We start from the raw sequence: 8,047 nt of genomic DNA, 5'->3' as shown, positions 1-8,047 counted from the left end.
ATCACTCTCCCGGCCACTCCGACCCAATCCCCTACGGGCTGGTCCTGGGTGGCCCCGTGTCTACCAAATACACCTCGACCACCGTCATGGCCAAAACAATCCCACTCGGGGACTCGGTACCATAATCTCATCAACGAGCACACAAGATTATGCCTGCTTACCGGGCCAGGGCAAGCACGGCATAACCTTCCCTAGTTGGAGGCACCGACCAGAGGCCATGTCAATGGACCGAATCAAGGCCTTCCCAAAAAGGCAAATGTGGTTGCACTGGGAAAGAAACTCGATTCAGTAGCACCATGACCCAGTCAACGGTATATTCAAGTTGAGTTATATTCAGGTTCAACTTAAAATGAAAATGACCGGTGTCATCGCATGCCATGAAATGCAAACTACACATGCATCGCTAACTAATAAAAATGACCGATGTCATCCATATACACACCAAGCATAAACATTCACAACTCATATAACTCTTGCTGCTCAAAGTGACTCACATCTTAACCAAAGTATTTTGCAACAAGTTTTATTAATTTCTCACGCAAGAACGTAACTCCGATAAATATCTCATATGCTTAACAAAAGATTTCACTATCAACAACTCTTAATTTCTTTAACAACTAAGTGAGGTTCAAACATTCTGTAAGGCAAGTAAAATGACTAAACAAGTATTTAACAGAATATTTTCTAGCAAATTTTTATCAATTTATGTAAGAACAAAACTTTAAATAATTATTAAAATGCATAACAAAAATCATTTCTAACATCATCACAAATAAATCTTAACTAGCTCTATCCACTAAACTAGTTTCAATTATTCTGTAAATCAAGCATAATAACTAACAAATATTTAACAGAATACAAATAACACAATAGTTATTTAAATGCATGGATTAATCATTTAATTCAAGTAAGAAAATCACAGATATTGAAATGACACCATGAACATATTGTTGTGGCTTGCCTTAGTGCAGATGAGGTTCACAAGCCTTCTGGTGATCCTCAAGACAAGCCTCACCCTCTGAAAATAAATTTAAACACAAAAAGCAAATATCAAGAACACTTCTGAAAATCACCAGAAATTCTAAACAGCTCAGAAAAAACTCATCTTTGGTGAGCTGCTAGATCTCTTTTCAAAGAACACAATGCAAAAAGAATCAATTCATTTGGACTTATGGTTGAAGAGTTATAACTATTTGAAGCGCTCTGGAATATAAATGATTTTGAATTTAAATACATAGCTGAGGGGGGGGGTGACGTCAAAGGCGTAAAACCTCAGGGCGCCACCACTCGTACCGCTTCGCGCGCGTACAGAGTTAGCCGGCCCTGCTAGTCAGGTGGGGGAAGGGGGAGAAAGAAACAGAGAAGGCCGCGGCTTCGCCGAAGCTCTCGCCGGCGATGAGGGCTTCTTGGCCCAAATGAGAGGGAGGGATTTAGAGAGGGGATGATGGCGCTCCTGCCCGTACCCGTAGCGTGGCTAGGGGTGGTCGGACGGTGTCGGAAACAAGCTCGCAAGCAGAGGCAGAACGCGGTGGTTGCCGGAGTTGAGGAAGACGGCGAACGGAGGCCACTCCAGGGGCTCCAAGCGTGCGAGACGACCTCACCGGAGAGAGGTGGAAGCCCTGGAGGGGTTGCCCTGGCCTGGGAGAGGCTAGAGCTTCTGCGGCGACCCTAGGGGATCACCGGCAAGCTCGAGCTCGGGAACGGCGGCCCGAGGCCTACCCGGCCGGGCTATGGCTTCCTACGCAATCATGGAGTGTGTGGGAGTGCTGGATTGTGCGCAAGGAGGCTGGGGGTGGCCCTATTTATAGGCGAGCGGTGAGGGGGTTTCGGGCTCCGCCGGTGGACACCTGTCCACGGCGCCCGGCAACGAGCGGCGTCAGTGAGAGGGGGAGAAGGCGACGGAGGTCACGCGGCAACTGTGGGCAGACGGAGACGACCACATGATCGAGAGGATGGCGACGAGCACAGTGCGCTCCACACTGTTGGGCTGGCCGGACCTTGCCCGTGCTCGCTGGGGCGAGCTCCGGCGTCGGCGAGCGCCAGAGGGAGGTTAAGGGCTTAGAGACGAAGATGGTGGCGCGGTTTGGCACGCTCGGGCAGGCGAGGAAAGTGAGCATGCACGAACAGAGCGCTCGGCGACGCTCAGAGCGTGTTGACACGCATGCCAACACCCCTGGACGAACGTGGTCACCGCGTGAACTATGACATCAGGCCGATCTAAGCATAAACTTGATGTCTAGCATGTTGTTCGTGGTAGTTTTGAGTGTTACCACGATTTGGTTTGGATCCAGGTGCAGTAAAGAGGTTTTTACAAGCTAGGTAAGTTTCTGATCAGTAACTTTGAACAGTTACTGTGGTCAAACGGCTGAGAGTTTGAGGCTAAGCTTTGGAGGCTAGTCATGAGTTACTAAGGTAAATATGCACAAGAAAGATCAGGTCAAATGGAGCAGGTAAAATGGTAGTTGCTGTAGAAACCACCATTTCTGTCCAGAACAGAAAATATTTTCTGTAGCAAAAATATTCCAAAAAGCGATGAAATATTTTTGCTCAGGAAGATGCCCTGGACTCCCTCTTCCACTCCTTGCACTCGGCCGTCCTCCTCACTGCGTCGTGTCCGCCCTACACATCTCCGTGTATAACTTGACGCCCTGTGTATGTATGATCCTTGCCACGACACGCCCCAGACTCCTCGGAGCCTTATACGCATGTCGCCATCCTTGCTTTCCATTTGACTGCCCGCTGAACAACCTCGCTGCCACGCCACCATCTTTGACCAATTTGCTAAGCAAAGAACCCAAAAGAAGTCCCTGTAGTCTTGTGTGTTAAACGATGTATATCTGTAATGTGTGCGTGTGTTGTATTCAGTTAGGCCAAGGAGACCTGATCCCATATCTGTTAGTTAGTTAACTTGGAGATCAAGTCCATGGCCTAATAACCCTTGTAATCTCGCAGGCCTTTGCACCCTATATTAACACGCACGCGTCCCTGCATCGAGCATATGCTTTAGCCTAGGTTTTCTACATGGTATACAGAGCCTATCTCTTCCATCGCATATAGGTCATGTCTTCTTCCACCTCCGCCATGGTTGCGCCCTCCCTTGCTTCTCTCGGCCACACCATCACAGAAAAATTGACTCGGGAGAAATTCCTCGTCTGGAGGGCGCAAGTGCCGCCGCACATCAGGGAAGCGGGCATGATGGGTTTCCTCGATGGCTCCACCCAGGAGCCCCCCGCTGAGCTTCGCACGGAGAGAGACGTCTCCGGCAAGAAGGAGATCACCGTCACCGCCAACCCAGCGCACGCCGTTTGGGTCACTCAGGACCAGCAGGTGCTTAGTTTCCTGATCGCATCTCTCTCGCGTGATGTTCTTCTGCAGGTCAGCAACTGCACAACCGCTGCCGCAACCTGGAACGCTCTCCTTCAGAGCTTTTCCTCGCAATCCCGAGCTCAGATCATCCAGCTCAGGGACCAGATCGGTCACACCAGGAAGGGTGACCTCTCGGCGGCCGCCTACTTCACCAAGATGAAGGGGCTCGCCGATAAACTCGCTGCTGCTGGGAGGCCCTTGGATGAAGATGATGTGGTTTCTCACATCATCCAAGGTCTTCTGCATGAGCCGGAGTACAGCGGCTTCGTCTCCGCCGTCTCCACACGCACCATCACTGACCAGCCCATCGGCCTGGGCGAGCTGTTCTCGTTGCTGCTCGCTGCCGAGTCCCGCATCACCGCCGCCCAGACCTCTATCTACTCCGCCAACCTCGCTGCAAAGGGCGGCGGCCGCGGCAACTCCAACCGTTCTGGGAACGGTAGTGGCGGCTAGAACGGTAGCGATGGCTCCCGTGGCTACAACAACAACACGGGCGCCCGCTTCCCCGACAACTCTGGTGGCGGCGGCTCTGGTGGTCCGCCCCGCCCGGGTGGTGACCGCGGTGATCATGGTCACCGCGACCGCGAGAAGTGCCAAATCTGCAAGCTTGAAGAACATGGAGCATGGCGCTGCAAGAAGCGCTACGACCGCAACTACAACAACAATGTGCGCAATCCAGCAGGAGGTGGAGGTGGCGGTGGTAACCGATCTGCCAACGCTGCCCATGCTTATGGGGTTGACACCAACTGGTATCTTGACACTGGTGCGACGAATCACGTGACTGGCAAACTAGAGAAGCTTGTTGTCCATGATCGCTACACCGACCCGGAGCAAATCCACACTGCGAGTGGTCAAGGTATGAACATTGCTCATGTTGGTCATTCAGTTTTATCTACACCCCATGGCTCATTAGATCTAAACAATATACTTCATTCCCTCAAGCTGACAAAAGTTTACTCTCCGCTTATCAACTTATCAAAGATAATCATGCCTTTCTTGAAGTTCACCCTAAAACTTTTTTTGTTAAGGATTGGGCCACTCGGAGGATCATTCTTCAAAACGAGAGTAGAGATGGTCTCTTTCCAGTTTCTGGTCGGTAAGATGCTCCTCCCACTCGACAAGTCCTTAGCGTGGTCAAACGGTCTACATCAAGATGGCATAGGCGCCTAGGACATCCTGCATTCCTGGTGGTTCAGAAAATTCTTCGAGACTTTAGTCTTCCTGTGTCAAATAAAACAGATCATCTTTTGGTTTGTGATGCTTGTCAGATGGCCAAGAGCCATCAACTCCCTTATCCTAAGTCCACTAGTGAGTCCAAGGCTCCTTTAGAGCTTGTTTTTTCAGATGTGTGGGGTCCCGGACCCGTTTCTGTAGGCAGACAAAAATATTATGTGACCTTTGTTGATGATTTTAGCAAGTTTAGTTGGATTTATTTGCTCAAAAATAAGTCTGACGTGTTTGAGAAGTTTCATATCTTTCAGCAACATGTTGAATGCCTCTTTGATCACAAGATTTTGGCTATGCAAACGGATTGGGGGGGTGAATACCAAAAGCTAAATTCTTTCTTTGAACGCATTGGCATTACTCATCATGTTTCATGCCCCCATGCTCACCAAAAGGAACGGGTCCGCGGAAAGGAAACATAGGCATATCGTAGAAGTGGGTCTATCCCTTCTTGCGCATGCTTTCATGCCTTTGAAGTTTTGGGATGAGGCATTTCTCACTGCCGTTTACCTCATCAACCGTGTTCCTAGTAGGGTCATCAAAAACCAAACGCATCTCGAACGCCTCTTTGGTACAAAACCCAACTACACCTTCCTTCACATTTTTGGGTGTGCCGTATGGCCCAATCTATGCCCCTTCAATAAACACAAGCATGAATTCCGGTCAAAACAATGTGTGTTTTTAGGGTATAGTACCCTCCACAAAGGCTACAAGTGCCTTGATGTGGCCTCTGGTTGGGTTTATGTCTCACGTGATGTGGTTTTCGATGAACATGTCTTTCCTTTTGCCCAACTCCACCCAAACGCTGGTGCACAACTTCGCAAAGAACTCATCCTTCTACCTTCACATCTTCTGCCATCACCTGGTTTTCTTCAAGGGGGAGTAGTAGATGCTGCTGACCACATGCCAATGTCTCACAATAAAGCCTTTGATGAAAATTCTGCTGAAAGTGTACAGGAATATGGAGCAGAAAATAGCGAAAATGCGCATGATTTTATGCTCGTAGAAACCACAGGGGAAGCCACAGAGGATTTGTCACCAATCCCGATGGGATTCCCTCGGGATCCATCCTGTCAGACGCGGCAGGATCTCCTGCGGGATCAGCGCCATCGCCTGATACAGCGAGCAGGCGCGCCGTGCCTACTGCGGGCCCAGGCGGGGCCCCAGCGCGTGGCCTCGGTCGGGCATCTTCAGCAGCGGAGTCAGGTGGGCCCCCTGCACAACGTTTTGGTCGGCCCACTTGTGTGGGCGAACGCAGCCCACGCACCGGTGGGGTTGCACGCTCGGGAGCAGGTGTGCCCCCGCCCGACCATCCTCTACACACCATACAGGCGGCGCCAAGTGGCAGTTCCGGAGAGGCAACCTCGTTCGCGCCAGCCGATCTTTCTCTGTCTGCACAGGAGCCGCTACAGGAGTTCTCTGGTGGATCTTCTGTGGCTGATTCTGGATCTGCTGTTTCATCCTCTACAAATCGTCTTCAACAACAAATTAATCAACCAGCTCCGCCTGCTCCCGTGCGTTCGCACACCAGATCGCAAAGTGGTATTGTTAAACCTACGGTATATAGAGATGCTGCATTCGTTGGGGTTCTTTTTGTGCAACAGGTGAACCTCAAAGCTTTGGAGAGGCGCTAGGTGAATCCCGATGGAAGCAAGCCATGGATGAGGAGTACGCAACCCTAATAAAGAATCGAACATGGCGTTTGTTTCCACCAGCCAAGGGCAGAAATATAATTGACTGCAAGTGGGTTTACAAGGTAAAGAGAAAGTCTGATGGCACTGTTGACAGGTACAAGGCACGTCTGGTTGCTAAGGGATTTAAACAGATGTATGGGATTGACTATGAGGACACATTTAGTCCTGTAGTAAAGGCTGCCGCCATTAGATTGATTCTTTCAGTTGCAGTATCTAGAAACTGGTGCATAAGACAACTAGATGTCAAGAACGCGTTTTTGCATGGTGTTCTGGAAGAGGAAGTGTTCATGAGGCAACCTCCTGGGTATGAGCATCCACGTTTTCCACGTCATGTCTGCAAACTTGATAAAGCAATTTATGGACTGAAACAAGCACCTAGAGCTTGGTACTCTCGATTGTCATCGAATTTACAATCTCTTGGTTTTGTTCCATCCAAGGGAGATACTTCGTTGTTTTATTATCATCGGCATGGGATAATTATTTTTATGCTTATTTATGTTGATGATATAGTTGTTACAAGTTCATCATCTAAAGCAGTTGAAGCTCTTCTCATGGATTTGAGCAAGGAGTTCACACTCAAGGACCTTGGTAGTCTTCATTTCTTCCTTGGAATTGAGGTAAAATATGCAAAGAATGGAATCGTTCTGTCACAAGAAAAATATGTGCAAGAAATACTTCAAAGGATGGGCATGAAGGGGTGTAAGCCATCATCTACACCTTTGTCCACCTCTGAAAAATTGTCTCTATGATGGAGACATGCTTGGGACAGAAGACTCTACCAGGTACAGAAGTATTGTAGGAGCATTACAATATCTGACATTGACTAGACCAGATATCTCATACTCAGTAAATAAAGTATGTCAGTTTTTACATGCTCCTACTAGTGTGCATTGGACAGCAGTAAAGAGAATACTTAGGTATCTTCAAGGAACAAAGAGTCATAGACTCAAACTGGGAAAGTCAGATTCGATGCTTGTAAGTGCTTTCTCACATGCAGATTGAGCAGGTTGTCCTGATGATAAGAGATCAACTGGAGGTTTTGCAGTTTTCCTTGGAAGTAACCTAATCTCCTGGAGTGCTCGTAAACAGCCAACTGTATCCAGATCAAGTATAGAAGCTGAGTATAAGGCCCTAGCAAATGCTACTGCTGAAATCATCTGGGTTCAGAATTTGTTGACAGAGTTGGGTGTTCGACATCCAAAGGCAGCATCACTTTGGTGTGATAATCTTGGTGCTACATACTTGTCTGCTAATCCTATTTTTCATGCCAGGACCAAGCATATAGAGATAGACTACCACTTTGTTCGAGAAAGGGTGGCTGACAAATTGTTGAATATCAGGTTTTTACCTACTGGTGATCAAGTTGCAGATGGATTTACTAAACCGCTTTCTTTGAGGCAGCTGCAAGCTTTTAGGCACAATCTCAACTTGGATAGTTCTGATTGAGGGGAAGTGTTAAACGATGCATATCTGTAATGTGTGCGTGTGTTGTATTCAGTTAGGCCAAGGAGACCTGATCCCATATCTGTTAGTTAGTTAACTTGGAGATCAAGTTCATGGCCTAACAACCCTTGTAATTTCGCTGGCCTTTGCGCCCTATATTAACACGCACGCCCCTGCATCGAGCATACGCTTTAGCCTAGGTTTTCTACATTGTGTACGTAGCAAAGTATTTCAATTAACTCTACTCCACGACCTAACACCTGTGACTCTCTTTTCTTGTTGTTTCTTTAAATTTAATGCAGATCAACCTAGTAGTATAG

Source organism: Triticum urartu, chromosome 7, assembly GCF_003073215.2.
Source record: "Triticum urartu cultivar G1812 chromosome 7, Tu2.1, whole genome shotgun sequence".
In the NCBI taxonomy this organism is placed as follows: domain Eukaryota; kingdom Viridiplantae; phylum Streptophyta; class Magnoliopsida; order Poales; family Poaceae; genus Triticum; species Triticum urartu.
Note: the sequence above shows the minus strand (reverse complement) of the source record.